Source organism: Labeo rohita, chromosome 11 (genome assembly GCF_022985175.1).
Source record: "Labeo rohita strain BAU-BD-2019 chromosome 11, IGBB_LRoh.1.0, whole genome shotgun sequence".
In the NCBI taxonomy this organism is placed as follows: domain Eukaryota; kingdom Metazoa; phylum Chordata; class Actinopteri; order Cypriniformes; family Cyprinidae; genus Labeo; species Labeo rohita.
In genome coordinates, this window is record NC_066879.1 from 26,643,297 (window position 1) to 26,661,530 (window position 18,234).

The following is an 18,234-nucleotide window of genomic DNA, read 5'->3' on the forward strand; positions in this document are numbered from 1 at the left end:
CTTTTACATCCAAATACAAAACACCTGCAATGCTTACGAGGCATTGTTGTCACTACAGCTGCTCAAGAGCGGAGAAAATGGCGGACAGCGTACAACTGGCTGAGGGTGGAAATATGCTAATAGTTAGTTAGTTAGTTATATAAGCACATTTAAACACAACCTGAAGGTTGACCAAAGTTCTGTACAAAAAACTAAAAAACAATACATTAAAAAAAGTCAGCAGTCGTGGGCGGGGCCTGAGCAATGTGATGTCATACTACTCAAAAAATCTAAATGCCTGATAATTGAGACTGTTTAGGTTTTCTGGGAATTAAAAAAAGGAGTGAATGGATTTTTATAATTGTAGGATGGTTGTGTCCACACACTGAACACATTTAAAAAAACACATTTATATGCAAACACCACATAAAAGTGAATGACCTGATGGTGAAGACTTAAAGACATCGGATGCTTATTTCCACAAGTTGGTATGATTCTTTAGGGTCTTCATGAAATGTCTGCAACATACTTTGCAATATTCCCCAATGATTGTGTAAAACAACACCTTTTTACCTTGACAAAAACAGCTCTGTTCACATCGACCCGTTTCGGTGCATGGCTCTTTAAATGATAATGAGCTACTGTTCACCCCGCCCATTTCTTTCATTTTTTTGTGTATTTGGTGGCACGTTACCATCAAATCTAAACTAATTCACTGTTGGGAGAAAATGAACATTCTTATGATCACGTTTACATTAAACTACAAAACACCTGCATTGCTTACGAGACACTGGTGTCCCTACAGCTGCTCAAGTGCAGAGAAAATGGTGGACAGCACACAACTGGCTAATACGGGACAGTCCATATACAGTCATGGGCGGAGCCTGATCAATATGACATCACACTGCTTAGAAAATCAAAACGGCTTGATTATTAAGACTGTTTAGGCTTTCTGTGGATGAAAAAAGGACTGAATGAATTTTTATCATTGTAGGGTGGTTGTGCCCGCACACTGCTAGATTTATACACCATTACATGCTCTGAATCAGATATCTAAAGGGAGTTTGTTCACTATTCATCACATACTAACCTAGTAGTGTTTTTTATCAGTCCACTGCACGTCTAAAACATGCTGTGCCACAACTGAAATATTTAAGACCCCCTTCCTCTACTATACCCTTAAAGACGACCACCCTCCTACATCCTTTCAGCCCAGCTTTAGTCTCTTCCATTCTAAAGAGAAATTGGATTCTGCCTAATCTCCGCCAGCACATTCGGATTGCTCTCATTTCCTCCCGCACTGTTTAATTCAGTATTTATCCAATCACAGAAAGGTCACACACTGGAGTAAATACACCAATGGAAAACCTTCTTTGATGTGTTCTTGTATTGATTTTTTATTTTATCTCATTTACTCTGTTCTAGTGGATTATAAAAATCTGTTTTGCTGTGTGGATGTCCTGTAACTCAATAAGACGAGATGAGTTTGTGCCTGGGGAGAGACAGCGATAGGTGGACAGACAACAAGAACAGATCCTACCATGCACACACCCAAACCCAGCTAACCCAGTAAACAATTCACACATACTATCATATGTTTTTAAGGTACTTCTTTTTATTTTCTTACTTTCTACCTGAATACAAATGCAACGCAGTTGCTTATTATCCAAACTCTCCTCACCCGAGTTCCTGCTGTTGGCCAATGGTAGACAACCTGGTCGCCACAGCTCCATAGCAACAGCATCGGGTGAGGGGTGTTTGTGTGTATATGTCTCTGAGTATAAAGCTCGTCCCAGAGGAGGTGTGTGCTACGCCCATTACCCATCCAGCATGTGCGTGTCCGTCATGGGGTGGCAATGTGTTGTTTTTAAAGTCAGAAGGTACAAAGAGAAGGTACGAAACGTACAGCCTTTTTATTTACATTATATGGTCTGTTAGGCAGCACATTGTTAAATCAGACCCAAACGACAGGCTTTAAAAAAGGCATAAAAATGGCAAATAAAAATGAAATCGGTGTAAACCATACATGTGTGCTGTTGCTGGGATACTAAGTAATAAGGGTTCATTAGAGGTGCAGCAGCTGGGTGTTACTGCACAAAACAGGATTCTGGTCGGAAAAAAAAAACACTGCTAAAAATATACCAGACAGAATATTTCTGAATGGTTTCCCTTTTTAAGCATTTTAGAAACAGCTTTAGAGAATTCAGAACAAACAGATGTTCAAACTAGCCTAGACACTGTATTCTTTATGATTTATCCACCTTTTTCTTCAATACAGAAGTAAGCCTATAGGTTAGACTTCTGGATTATTATCCGCTATATGAAAATAATGAGAAGAATAACAGCATGCAGTAAATGGGAAAACTGTTTGCACTACAAACCAGCATGCTCATAATTAAGATAATACATATGGTAAGACCCATCAATTTTCAATATCAAGCAGCAAAACAAACTGTTTTGTACAGGTAAAAATAGCTGAAATTATTCAAATAACCCCCTTCAAAAGTTTTGGAACCCTTGGTTCTTAAAGGGTTCATCGGATGCTAAGTTCACTTTTTCATGTTGTTTGAACATTAACGTGTGTTGACAGTGTATGTACAAATCTGCCCTATAATGATAAAAATCCATGCAGTGGTTTTTAATTGATCTGTAAAAATAATATCCCCTTTTTCAAATCGAGCCATTCTCAGATGCCTGTTGGTGTGGCGTCACATCGACAGAGGCCGCTCCCACGATACTTGATTGACACGAGCGTCTTACCTCAGATCAGCTGTAACAGTCTGACCTCTGTTGTTTCGATGCGGTAGCAGTGATGTAAGTTAGACAAGAATATCTCCGACTGAGCAGTTGAGGTGTGGTTTTGTTGGATGTAATAACAAACAATGGTCATCATTTACTCCTGATACCTGAGCCTCTGAAGATGCAGTGGATTACGTTTGTTTGTGAAGGGAATGCGCCTCCCGATCTACATAAATTAGAGGTTCAGCAGCTGGGTGTTCATGCAAATCATTCATGATCCAGCTTCACTTACAGCAGAAGTGAGTATAAGGGTTTTACTATGAATTTCTGCAATCACCTTTCCTAATAACCTGCTAGTTAGCAACTTTCACGGCTAAATGCGCTAAATACGAATCTCTCCGAGCACAGCTCGTCAATCCACAGAGAGGGGCGGGCTGAGCAGAGCTCATTTGCATTTAAAGGAGCAATCCATCAGAACGGGTTGATTTTTGCAGAGCTCATTTTGACAATGTAAAAAGGGTGTTGTTTTACACTACCACTGAGAATTTTTAACCAAAGTATATTATAGACTTTTGATTAAAACCCTAAAGAATCATATCAACTTGTGGAAAATGGGCATCCGATGACCCCTTTAATACTGTGTGTGGTTACCTGGATGATCTACGACTGTGATGGTTATTCATGAGTCCCTTGTTTGTTCTGAACAGTTAAACTGAGCACTGTTCTTTAGAAAAATCCTACATGTCCTGCAGATTCTTCAGTTTTCCAGCATCTTTTGCATATTTGAACCCTTTCCAGCAGTGACTGTATGATTTTGAGATCCATCTTTTCACACTGAGGACAACTGAGGGACTCAAACACAACTATTAAAATAGGTTCAAACATTTACTGATGCTTCAGAAATAAACATTACGCATTAAGAGCTGGGGGTGAAAGCTCTTTGAATTTGAAAATCAAGGTAAATTGTACTTAATTTGACTTCCAGGAAACATGCAAGTATCTTCTGTTGCTTCCGAAGGCCAGTACTAAATGGGAAAAAAATTAATTTCAACCAAACAAGAAAAATTTGGACATCTTCATCATGTTCAAAAGTTTACACCCCACAGCTCTTGATGCATCATGTTTCCTTGTGGAGCATTAAAAGACTGTAGATTGAGAGGTCACATATAGGCCAGTTATGCATATTTAATGCATGCTGATTCCTGTAAAGCTCATGAAACCCCACCTCAACTGACAGGTTTAGAGAAGTCATTTAAAAATAATGGGTGAAAGGAAATGTTGAATGTTTTCCAGATGATGGACTGACTATTGATGCATCATAAAACTCTAAACTTCTAAAAATCTAACTTCCTCTATTATATATAGATTTTTAATTCAGTAGTTTGTGTTGAAAATATCTAAACATCTGTAAACCAACAGATAAACACAGAAGAATATATTACAGAAAATATAAATATATATATATATATATATATATATATTTTATTTATTTCTGTCCCTTTCCTTTTTTTATTCTTGAACCTTGAGTTGCGTTTATTTTTCTTTCCTTACACCTTTAAAGGGTACCCCGGGTGTTAAAACTTGTATGGCTTAATATAACATAATCCTTCGGTGGTTGCGGCATCATGACAAGCGTTGGCATGTTTACATCCTGCCAGGATGGCATCTAGTGTTTCTTGTCTCTGCCGTTTGTAAGTTCTTTCAGTAGTTGTGCTATACTAAAAGCCTCAAAGGCATCAGGGCTGAAGCGGAGAGAACAAAGACATGGGTCTTTAGGAAGTTTTATTCGTCTACAGGCATCTTCCCATTCTTTTCCTTCTTATTGCTAGGAAAGCAGTGAAGACTTACATTGCTTCTCTTGTTGCCCCTCGACTGAAAATTACAACCAAAAGCCACACAGTGTGGCATCGTATCAGTATTTTATTGCAGTGAAAATGTTTACAAAAATAGCTGCTGGGACTCATTTCCTGGATGGGTCCATCTGCCTGGGGTTACCGTGGTGACTAAATACATTCTGGATCTCTTAATGGTCGTAGCTGTGCCATCCTACCTCCTGGGACGTGGGTCCCCCGCTCCTCCCCGTGTGTTTTGCTACTCCTTCGTTCGCACTTATCATAAGGAGGGATTGGTAGATAGCGTGAAGGGTGTGAATATAGTCTCTAGAGACATCCGCTCAATGCCGAATGATAAGAAACGTGCGTTAGTATGTGTGTGTATGCTTATGTGTGAGTTTGATTGAATTTGCATGTGTGTTTGAGTCTATGTGTGAATGAGTGTGTGACAGATAAGGGGGGTCAGAGAGATGAGCCGCTGACAAATCCATTAATTAAACCTCAGAAATCTATCCAGCGCACAATAACAACTACAAGAAACGCCCCTGGAGCTAATTTAGGAGGGTGGGCTTTTCATTCTTTTGTGATTATTCTGGACACACGCTGCCATTAGAGCTCTCGTAATAGAGAAAGCCAATCAGCGAATGAGATGGCAAATGAGAATATGTCCCTCCTCATACAGACAAAGAACAGACGTGATGTCTTAACCTTGATGAATAATAATACAAAAAATGGAGCTAAAAGATCTAGAACAGTGATCCAAAATCAGGGGTTACGCAAACCCCATTGCAGCAGTTTCCAGGGAGGTACTTTATGCGTTATGCAATTCATTATTTTAATGAAATTAAATGTAATAATTTATTATACAAAACATACTTATAAAGTCACAATAATAATAAAGGCATATTCATATATCAAATAGTATATAATAATAATAATACAGTTCTATGTTTTGTGCATGTTTTGTGTATTACATTTAATTTAATTAAATCAAAATAATTAAAATTGAAAATCAAAATATTTTTTGAAGTAATTAAATATAATAATTTATTAAAATTATATGCTATTTGTTTTTATAATTATGACTTTGTAAGTATGTTTTGTACAATAAATTGTTACAAAACATTTAAAAAGTTATAATTATAAATTAATATTCATACAAAAAATATAATAATGATAATATGATAATGTTTCAACAAAACATCATAAATATTATATACATATATATATATATATATATATATATAATAAGTTAATATTAACAAAAATATATAATAATTATGTTTTTTAATAAGTATAAGTTTAAGTATGTTTTGTGAAATACATTATTACATTTAATTAAATTATTATTATAAATTATTTGAAAATTAAAAGTAAACCTAAAAAATAATAAATAAATAAATTTAAGTAATTAAATTTGATAATTTATTATTATATAGTATTTGTTTTTATAATTATGACTTTATTAGTTTAAGTATATTTTGTAAAATAAACTGTTACAAAACATACGTATAAAGTCTTACGTATAATAATAAAGTCATAATAATAATAATTATAAAAACAAATACTATATAATAAAAATAAATAATAAATATGTTTCAAGAAACCACACTTAAGAATTATATATACACACACACACACACACACATATTTCATTTTTAAGTATGTTTTGCGAAAATGAAAAATAATAATAAAATTTTTTTAAAGTTTTGAAGTAATTAAATGTAATACGTAATTGCATTTAATAATTTATTATTACTATTATTATTATTATTATATACTAGTTGCTCTAATAATTGTGAATACTATTATGACGTGTTTTGTTACAATTTATTTAAAAAAATACTTAAAGTAATACACACACACACACACACACACACACAATTTGTATAAATATATAAAAAAATTGTGTGTGTGTGTGTGTGTGTATGGATGTATGTGTATGTATGTATGTATGTATATATATAATTTACATATTTTTAACCATTTCAATAATTTTTGTAGTAATTTAAATACATAAAATACACGTAAAATATAAACAAATTATATTTAACTCTTAACGTTAATTAACATTTGTAAATAATTTGGGCTGTGAAATAAACTATATGTTAACAATTGGTTAAAATGAGCCCATTTCTGGTTTGGTGTCAATGGAGTGGTACTGGAAAAACGTTGGTAAATTTGTGGTACACATTCTTCAACAAAGGCTCCTCAAAGAAAACAGCTCTACAACATGACAAGCACGCTGCTAAGAAACCCATAATCACACTTGAAACACATTCCATGGAAATACTCCTTGCTAATCATATTCAAACAAAGAGACAATCCCTAAGAAATACTGCTAATTACTCTGTTCTTCGCCTCAGAGAATCCAAGGGTTCATGAGCAGTTTTTCAAGCCCCCAAAGCAGAGAGAAATCCAGCTTTGTGGGAGACCATCTCAGTCCTTAAACCATTCCGATTGAACCTGTTCCAAATGCCACAGGGTCAATGCAGTCGGTGCACTCGGGCACTGAAGATAATATATGCGCATGCTATTTACACTGCTTTCTTAATTCTGTAGTTTATGCTAAAACCTAAAGCCTCGAGATTCAGTCTTCCGTCAGATCTAAAGACACCAGCAAATCGTGAACCGACGTCTGATGAATCAGACTCATGTGTATTCCACGCCAGCCTCTGTTGAACTTCACGTCTGCTTCAGCTCGTACTGTTGCCCTCGGGCGCTGTGATTGTGCGCATGAGGCAACACGAGGTCATAATTCAGGTCAATGCTTTTTAGACACATCTAAATCATCTGAATTTCTTCCTCATATTTTTGGTGGATTGTAGGTACGTAATACAACCTATCCCTACAGTCACAGTAAATGTATGTGGATTACTTCTGCGTTCTACTAACACGTTTCCGTCGTCGCCCGTCAGGCGACATCCATAAAACATGCTCTGACAGCTTCAAGCTACAATAATGGCTATGAATGGATCGAAAATGGAGAAAAGAAGAAATATACTCAAGCTTTGATGGTGTGCTAATACCGTAGACTTTTCTTCTAATCCTACAGAGTTTCTTTAGATAAGCCTTTATAGCGTTTCTCTGTTCCTCAATATGTTTCTCAATGAAACCAGGGCAATGTGTGTAATATTAAGTTACATCACATTATGTTATTCTTTTAGTCACACACTTTCAGCAGGAAAAAAATCACGCAATGCAAGCGCAATGCTCAAGGGTCCAACAACTGTTCCCCATCTGGGATTCGAGCATCTGGCTTCTTATTCTCTTCAAAATAAGAAGCCAGAGTCCTACCTGTAAGACTATTACGCTACATTATAAAACCGAAGCAAAGGTCTGGAAGTGCTGACTAACAGCTGCGAGTGCAATTATGCTGCATATGATGGTAATTTTGCTGAGTTTGCCACAATAGACTATGTAGATTCACTCAGCACCACACGGGCGGCAGAAGAGCTTAGCTAGCATTGACACGAACGATTAATACTCCAGAAGAGCATTGCAAGCGTCACCAGTGCTAAATCTCTCATTATGGAAAGCAGAAGGCTTTTAAAGGACACAGACCTGGACTAATTGGAGACGTTCTGGAACAATTCATCTGCGTCTGGCCCAATCTCAAGACATAAATGAGCAGAACCAGACCTCTTTTTATTCTATAACAAGACATTTATCCAATCTAAAACGTAGCATAAATTATATGAAAGTACATTATTGACTAGAGACAGTGATTTTACATAGTAATTTATTCTTTTTGTGCAATCAGTAGATCATATTAGTTTAGGGAGAAGGAGACCAGCAACATGTTCAGAATAGCATATTAAGCTTACTATTTCTGTAGAATATACATACAGTGCTGGGTAGTAACTGATTACATGTAATTTGGATTTATTTCATATAAAAATATGGTATATGTGAATCTAGGGCTGTCACGATTTGAGTACTCGCTTATAAAAAATCCACGATTGGATTTTGCCCATGTCAAGTAACCCGCAAAATACCGGAAATGGCACATTTTATGGACGAGAATACATGAAATGCATTATTAGACTATTTTCTAAGGCTGCATTATATATTAAACTCAAAAATCATAATAAAACAATACTATTGTGAATTGACAGATGCTGCAATTAAATAGATATATGTCATGCAGGTTTAAAAGAGAAGTTCACTTCCAAGACGTTTGTGTCTTTCTTTCTTCAGTCGATAAGAAATTATGTTTCTTGAGGAAGACATTTCAGGAATTATCTCCATATAGTGGACTTCAATGGTGCCCCCAAGTTTGAACTTTCAAAATGCAGTTTGAATGCAGAATCAAATGGCTCTAAATGATCTCAGCCAAAGATGAACAGTTATTTTCAAAGCAAATTGACAATTTATATTCTTTTTAACCTCAAACGCTCATCTAGATCTGCATGAACTGTTTTTTCCTGTTCAATACAGTTAGGGTATGTCTAAAAACTCCCATCTCGTTTTCTTCCCCACCTTCAAAATCATCCAACATTGTTGCAGAACCGACCCAGTGTTTACAAAGTGAACATGCAAAGAAGATCAAACCCCCTTTACAAAGAGGTAAAACAGCGATGTAGGATGATTTTGACATTGAAGAAGAAAACGAGATGGGAGTTTTACAACATACCCTAACTGTATTGACCCGGATTACATAGGCTACGCATGCGCATCACAGAGACAAGATGAGCATTTAAGGTTAAAAAGTATGTAAATTGTTAATTTGTTTCGAAAATGACCGATCGTTTTGCTAGATAAGACTCTTCTTCCTCGGCTGGGATCGTTTAGAGCCATTCAAAGCTGTATTTAAACTGCATTTTGGAAGTTCAATCTCGCAGGCACCATAGAAGTCCACTATATGGAGAAAAATCCTGAAATGTTTTCCTCAAGAAACATAATTTCTTATCGACTGAAGAACGAAAGACATGAACATCTTGGATGACAAGGGGGTGAGTAAATGATCTGTAAATTTTGGTTCTGGAAGTGAGCTACTTCTTTTAATATATGTGCTTTAATTATTTACATGTTTGTAGGTTTCTTATGTGTGTTTAAGAGCAGCTCTGTTCACAGTAAGTTAAATGTCATAAACTCCATCTCTGTATATTTCTGTGAGTTTGGGTTTATTATAACTTTCATCTGGGAATGCAAGTAAAGTCATTCATAAACCTACTTGCAACACAGATTCAACACAACACAACGATTTTAAAATAAATGGTCAAACCCTCACTCTGAGTTCACATGTTTTGATGTCCACATAGGCCTACTCAATAAATCATAGTGGCTGCAGCATTTCAGTCACAAAGAAATTAGCAAATATTAAAGGAGAAGTCCACTTCCAGAACAAAAATTTACAGATAATGTACTCACCTCCTTGTCATCCAAAATGTTCATGTCTTTCTTTCTTCAGTCGTAAAGAATTTATGTTTTTTGAGGAAAACATTTCAGCATTTTTCTCCATATAGTGGACTTCTATGGTGCCCCGATTTTGAACTTCCAAAATGCAGTTTAAATGCGGCTTCAAACGATCCCAAATGTGGTTGTAAAACATCCCAGCCGAGGAAGAAGGGTCTTTTTAATGTCAAATGCTCATCTTGTCTTGCTCTGCCTGAACAGTTTTTTTCTGGTTCAAGACAGTTAGGGTATGTCGAAAAACTCCCATCTCATGTTCTCCCTCAACTTCAGAATTGTATATCGCTGTTTTACCTTTTTTGTTAAGGGTGTTTGATCTTCTTTGCATGTTCACTTTGCAAAACCTGGGTCGGTACTTCTGCAGCGACGTAGGATGATTTTGAAATGATTTTTGAAGTTGAGGGAGAAAATATGAGTGGAGTTTTTTGACATACCCTAACTGCCTTGAACCAGAATACACAGAGTTCAAGCAGAGCAAGACAAGACAAGCGTTTGTGATTAAAATGTATTTAAATTGAATTTTTTTAATGAAATTAACCGATCGTTTCGCTGGATAAGACTTACTCGGCTGGGATCATTTACAACTGCATTTGGGATCATTTGAAGCCAAATAACCGTAAGTGATAGCCCTATGTGAATCTGAATCTCAGGTGTATTAGGGTAAAAAACGAATATGAATGTGCCATTGTGGGAAAATTTCTAATGTCCCTGGAAGAAACTGAGGGGGTTTTGAGTGATCAGTTTAAATATTTACATTGAAAGAGCGTCTCTGTGCATTATCTGTGAGTACATTAACCTCCTCCTGTTCAGGCCACACAAAGGATGGGTTTTCCAGCCCCCCATACACAGAAACGCATACATGTAGATCTACACAATCAGCCCGTTGTATTCCATGTCCGGTTGTATGCCTGATTCAACAGCGCTGATGATATTACGCAACATCATAATGTCATTGTCACAAGCCCAAGATGTTTTTGCCTTTTTTCTGGTGCATTCATCCAGAACTTCACTCTTCGTGTATCTGGTTTCTGTCTAGGCCACTAACAATATTTACATTAAAGCGTGACTGAAGCTCTTTTGTAAATGACACTAGCCTATTTATTCACAGAGACACACATGGCAGAGCAAATCCTGACATGTCACTATCAGCCACATGTGAACGCTGCACATCAGCTCAATGATGGAGCTTCCTAGAAAACATCAAACAGCCTTTTTCTGACTACACATGACAGCTATGTTGTAAATATGAAACAGCTGCTTTCACCACAGCCCATATTTAAAATCTTAAAAGGAGAATGTTTAATTTTTTTCAGAATTAGTGAGAACAGACAACTGTAAGTAAGCCATTTGACTTCTCTAAATGCCAGCTCCTGCATCAGCAGCACTTTACATAGGCCCTATGGAATCCGTTTTAATTTTTCTAGATTTTTTTTTTTTTCTGGACTCAATTTTAATGATCAAATTAAATTTTATTAATCCAACTGTCTAATTAATTAAAATCATGAAACTTAAACAATTTAAAATCAGTTTAACAAAAAAGTACATGTTAAAGGCCCTATGAAATGTTTTATTTTTGCCCATCTTATGATTTAGTGTTCGAACATGCCTAATTATTTGAATGCAAAAAAACAAGTTTAATTTATTCTTACAATAGCCTTGTGAAATGCTTATTTTTCTCAGAATTAATTAATTTAATTTATCTTTTAATTAATGAAAATGTTATTTTTTGGCAGATTTACTATTACAATTAAAACATTGAAGAAATATATGATTATTCCTTAAAAATAATCCTTTACCTTTAAATTTCTGTCTATATATGATATGACGATAGTTTTACTCAAATGAAACGGTAAAACTCTCAGGGCAGTTCTACAGATGTTGTTCATGTATTTATGTCCTCATTTAGTGAGACGGCAGCCGCTAATATCAGTCACGTAGTGTCACGTGTGCTTCAGTACAAGTAGTAAACAGAAACGCATGTCCGCGCCATTCATTAACACAGAGAAATGCAGAATTCATATTTAAAGAGTTGTTTTGCAGCTCAATATTTACATATATTAGTCCATATCGCAATTTGATTTAAGGTGATTAATTCATTTAAACTTTGACAGATTCTGTGACATTCCGCATTAAACTGTAAATTCGTTTTTTATGACAGGATTCGCGAACATACGCATCCCTACATACGCATGCATTGTGCTACTCTTGTTGAAGACTGACACTGACAAGAGAAAAAATTGTTGAACAAAGTCATTATTTTTGTTTTGAACCACTGTTATCACATGGACTATTTTAACAACATCTTTACTACCTTTCAGGGTCTTGAATGTGGTAGTTGCATTGTTGTCTATGCAGGGTCAGAAAGCTCTCAGATTTCATCAAAAATATCTTAATTTGTGTTCTGAAGATGAGCGAAGGTCTTACAGGTTTGGAAAAACGTGAGGGTGAGAAATTAACGACAGAATTTTAATTTTGGGTGAACTTATTGTAAATACGACAAGGCAGATGAAGAGAAAGGGGAAAATACAGAGAAAGAGAAGCTGAGAATAAGAGCAAGTAAAAGTAAAAAAAAAAAAACACCCTAAACACTTTCATTAGTGTAGTCTAATTGCTGTTTAATTGTCTGTTGAAACAAATACCAAGTATTCTAATGAGGTTTTGTTGAATAGTTACAATCTTCCAGTCGGACGTTCACCACACTGAGACAAAGACAGAAACACAACGCTGCAGAGTATAAATCTTCACAGATCAGACCATGACAGCTCAGAGAGAGAAACCGAAGTGCGTTTGAGGTTGTCAAATGCAGTTGGCTTGTGTTGGTGTATGTGCTTCAGTAAACAAGTGTTTTCTTCCTAACGTGAGTCTTATGCTCCATACATCCTTAGCTAAACACTTCACGCCTCTGACTAGCAACTCTAGTTTAATTTTAGGGTAAAACAAAGACAACCCTCAGTCTGACAAGAGCTGAGATGACGTTCAGTGATGTGGTGGCAGACAGAAGACTTTAGACTTTAGTGCGAGACAGCAACGCAACAGAGTTCACAAAGGTCACGGCCAGAGCCAGTGAAGTTTACAAGACCCCGATAGGGCAACATGTAGCCCAGCGTCCAAATCAAAGATCAATATGTGCTCATCTGCAGCCAACCACTCATCAATAAGTGTCTGACTGATTTAGAATATGATTAATTCATAAAAATCACATGCAATATGCTCATTTCAAATATTATTTGGGAAATAATATGATATTCAACATGCAGACAGTTTCAAATGTCCATTATTAGAATACCATGCAACCACAGTTTAAAGACATTGATTTTTATAGAGACACTATAACACTAAATGCAATTTGCCAATCTTGCAAATATTTAATGTAATCTCTCGAATATTTAATGTCACATTTTTTATTGACATTTCTAAAATATTCAGTTAAAAAAAGGTTATACGTTTCATATTTAAATGTTAAATGCTTAACATAACTACCTTAACAGAATAAGAGCCACAAGTCTAAACATGTCAGACCAACAAAGCCCAGTGTAATGCGGTCAGCATGTGGGATGAAACACACATAAGAATGAATGAAAGAGAAAAGACACATGCTGGCAGCCCTCTCTCCCCCTTCCAGAAACAAAAAAGCCAATTATCAGCCCGCTGTAGCCTGCTTTTGAATCCAGGCAGAGCAATGAAATACATCATAAAACAAATCCAATTTACCTCTCAGGCAAGAAGATCTCCGTATCTGGTAAGAGTGAGCTGGCCTGTCATCTCTATTAGAGTAGATTCCTCTTTTTTGTGTTGGTTTAAAATCCTTTGACTAGCGGTCACTGTGGCTTACAGCCTGTGCCATGAAGAAGCAAAGCATGTGTGTAGTTCCTTAATGACGTGTCTTCTGGGGGCTCTTATGCCTCTGTGCATCCTTACCTCAAGCCTCTACTAACTGTCTCTGATGTTCCCTCTCTCTTTCTGCCTCCCTCACGCACAGCAAACACCGACTGCCACCTCCTACTTCAACGTCACCACGCCCACCTCATGAATAATTAATCACCATGTGGGCCCTCCCCCCTTTGAAAAAGATCCACACACAACAACAACAAAAAAAACGCATACACACATCAAGGAAAAACACAAACATGTGACATATATGAAAAAACCGAGGTGGCCGGGTACGCTGTCCTCCCCCTGCTCTCAGCTGGAGGGAATTTAGTGTTTCTCAGCCTGGGATGGAAACCTCTCCCCTCCTCCAGGCTTTCCCTCTGAGCTTGACCTCTCCATTACAACCCGCGTCTCAATCTCGTGTACGTCTGGAGCCCTTTTCACTCCCGCTCGCCCTCATGTCACCTACTGACAAATCAATATGATGTCAACAACATGCAAATGCTCACTGTATATGATTAGAGGAGCCTAATATGGATAGAGATCAATAGATGCCAGTGCCAGATAGTTAGAGTTAAATGAAGATATTTAACCTCAAAATAAACAAAAACGGTTTATTAAAGGAATAGTAATTATACCTTCATTTAAGATAGTAATTGCTCAGCGCAGGTTGATATATAGCAGAATGAGACATATTAGCAAGGTCAAACACGTTTTCAGCAACATCATTAAGAGCAATCTAATAATGTAAACACCTTCTGAGATGATTCTAATTAAAATGAGCTGCTGGATAATGTGACAATATGCAGGAATAATTGCAAATATGTCATGCATGTTATTCTGATGTAGTGGCGTATCATATTATAATAAAAACAAGATTGCTGTATTATAAATGCACACAAAAATAACAAAAGTATACCAAAAAGAACTATGGAATTCTATGTGATTTTTAACACAGGTATTTTTTATATATATATATATCATGGCAACCATGTTTTCGTTCATTCATTCATTCATTAATTTATTGATTTATTTATTTGGATGTCATATACATTTTTAGGTGTCACTAAGATATTTTTTAAAAATACAGTAAAAACAGTAAAATATCTGTGAAAAATTATTAAAATTTTAAATATCAGTCTATTTTTATACAAAAATAACAAAACTATACCAATAAGAACTATGGAATTATATGTGACTTTTTTAATGCAGGTAGTTTATATATATATATATATATATATATATATATAAAAATGTATATTGATGTCATATACATTTTTAGGTGTCACTAAGATTAAAAAAAAAAGTAAAAACAGTGAAATTATTTGTGAAATATTATTGTAATTTTAAATATGTGTTTTCTATTTTAATACAAAAATAACAAAAGTATACCAAAAAAGAACTATGGAATTATATGTGCTTTTTTTTTTTTTTTATGCAAGTAGTTTTTATATATATCATGGCAACCATGTTTTTATTTATTTATTTATTTTTCAATTATTTTTATTATTTTAATTATATTGATGTCATATACATTTTTGGGTGTCACTAAGATTTTTTCAAAAATACAGTAAAAACTGTGAAATATTATTATCATTTTAAATATCTGTTTTCTATTTTAATACATTGTAAAAATGTAATTTATTTCTTTGATGACAAAGCTGAAATTTCTGCATCATTACTCCAGTCTTCAATGTCACATGATCCTTCAGAAATTATTCTAATAAGCTGATTTAGTGCTCAAGAAACAATTATTATTATTATTATTATCAATGTTGAAAATAGTTGTGTGTGCTGCTTAATATTTTCTGTGAAAACCTTGATACATTTTCTTTAAGTATTCTTTAAGGAATAGAAAGTTCATAAGAACAGCATTTATTTAAAATAATTCCTTAACATTAGAAATGAATTTACCATCACTTTTAATGCATCTTTGCTGAATGAACATATTAATTATAGGGTTGCAAAGGGGTGGAAATTTTCTGGTAAATTTCTGGAAAGTTTCCAAAAATTCCAGGAAGATTCCAAAAAATCCTGGAAAGTTTCCAAAATTTCTGTAACGTTTGTACGTTAGCAGGTTTGTACCATCTACTACTATCATACAGGACCAGTGCTTAAAAATATGAGGCCTGTAGACAAAATTATGGGCCAGATGACAATACTAAAATAGTGAGCTCTACTTCTCACAGTGTCTGAGGTAATGTTCCTAGTTAACACCCCTAAAAGTGGCATTAAAAGGTACGTTTTGACATTTTTGTGATCGTTTTTTCATTTATATATGAAATAAATGAATGGAAGCTATACTAAAGCAGAAGGTTTTTTAAAAACACTCATCTCAGTGTCTAAATGAAGTGCACGATTCAAGCCAAATTACTATAGCTTACCATAAACCATCTAAAAGCTACGGACTGCAGGTGATTGACAGCTTAACTCTAAGGGCCCTTGATCCTGTGTCTCCAAGGTGGATTTGCAATTTGAAGGTATTTAGTTTTCTAAGGTAAGCACATTAAATTATGATAAGAGGTCTCCTCTGTGACTGCATATCTGTCTGAAAGAGTTTAACAGACAGCACGAATGCAAAGATAACAGCTCAAGCCTTAATTTCAGTGCAAAGTAAGATTAAACAGTGCAGCAAAGCAAGGAATGCGAAGATTAAACAGTGTTTGCTGTTGTAATGTATTTGCTTGTGACCTCAAACATGTACAGTCTGAGCACAGTGAGGGCAGAATGGGTTTCCCTTATTATGAGAAATGTTTCACATTTTTTCCTTTCCACTGACGTCTTTTGTGGGGGCTCCTGTGTTGGCAGATGCAAAACAGAGGGAGTGAGCCTAAATAAAAGGTTTGTTTCAGTTCCTCATGATTGGCACGGAAATTACAAGCAGCTTGAAGATCTAAATCGCACTGGGAAACAGAACTGAAGCTCCCGACACAACTTTACGTACGTGATAGGGATGGGAATCATAATAAATTTAATGATTCTGGTTCTAATTCTATCTAGTATTAAAGGGATAGTTTAACCAAAAATGAAAATTCTGTCATTAATTACTAACTCTCGTGTCGTTCCAAACCTTTAAGAAAACTTTGTTCATCTTTGGAGCACAAATTAAGATATTGTTGGTGAAATCCAGGAGCTTTTTGACCCTGCATAGACAGCAATGCAACTACCACGTTTAAGGTCCAGAAAGGTAAGGACGTTGTTAAAATAGTGCATGTGACATCAGTGGTTCAACCGTAATTTTATGCTTTTTGTGCGCAAAGAAAACACAAATAGCATCTTTATTCAACTATTTCTTCTCTTCTGTATCAGTCTTTGATGTGCGTTCGCAAAAAAAACATTAAAGGAGAAATCCAGTTCCAAAACAAAGATTCACATGTAATGTACTCACCCCCTTGTCATCCAAGATGTTCATGTCTTTCTTTCTTCAGTCGTAAAAAAAGTATGTTTTTTGAGGAAAACATTTCAGCATTTTTCTCCATATAATGGACTAATATGGTGCCCCGATTTTGAACTTCCAAAATGCAGTTTAAATGCGGCTTCAAACGATCCCAAATGTGTTTGTAAACGGAATTATATGTGATTTTTTAAACGCAGGTACTTTTTATATATATCATGGCAACCCTGTTTTTTATTTATTTATTAATTATTTTTTATCTTTTTTTAGTGTCACTAAGATTTTTTTCAAAAATGCAGTAAAAACAGTGAAATATTTGTGAAACATTATTATAATTTTAAATATCTGTTTTCTATTTTAATACAAAAATAACAAAAGTATACCAAAAAACAACTATGGATTATATGTGATTTTTAAATGCAGGTACTTTTTATATATATCATGGCAACAATGTTTTTATTTATTTATTTTTCATTATTTTTATTTTTTTAATTATATTGATGTCATATACATTGTTATGTGTCACTAAAGAGTTTTTTTCAAAAATAAAACAAACAGTGAAATATCTGTGAAATATTATTATAATTTTAAATATCTGTTTTCTGTTTTAATACAAAAATAACAAAAGTATACCAAAAAAGAACTATGGAATTATATGTGATTTTTTAAATGCAGGCAGTTTTTATATCTATTATGGTCTTATGTAGCGTAACGATCGATTATTTGAATAAAAATAATACAATTTATATACTTTTTAATGCCAAACGCTTGTCTTATCTTGCTCTGCCTGGACTGTATTTGTTCCGGTTCATCAGTTCGTCGAAAAACTCCCATCTCATGTTCTCCCTCAACTTCAAAATTGTCCTATATCACTGTTTTACCTTTTTTATTAAGAGTGTTTGATCTTCTTTGCACGTTTACTTTGCAAAGACAGGGTCGGTACTTCTGCAGCAATGTAGGATGATTCTGAAATTATTTTTGAAGTTGAGGGAGAAAATACAATTG

At 35.0% G+C, this 18,234-nt stretch overlaps 1 protein-coding gene across 15 annotated transcripts in view; it reads right to left on the bottom strand.

Moving 5' to 3' along the window:
* nfasca (neurofascin homolog (chicken) a) overlaps window positions 1–18,234 on the bottom strand; it is a 129,819-nt gene that overhangs the window by 82,667 nt on the left and 28,918 nt on the right. For 5 of the 15 annotated variants that reach the window (XM_051122231.1, XM_051122228.1, XM_051122239.1 and 2 more), the window contains exon 1: window positions 13,677–13,931. The exons of 1 other annotated variant lie outside the window; for it this stretch is intronic. The gene's annotated coding sequence lies outside the window, so the exon portion shown is untranslated. Of the gene's footprint in view, window positions 1–13,676; window positions 13,932–18,234 lie in introns of those variants that run through there. 9 more of the 15 variants (XM_051122240.1, XM_051122237.1, XM_051122236.1 and 6 more) reach the window with 2 other exon arrangements.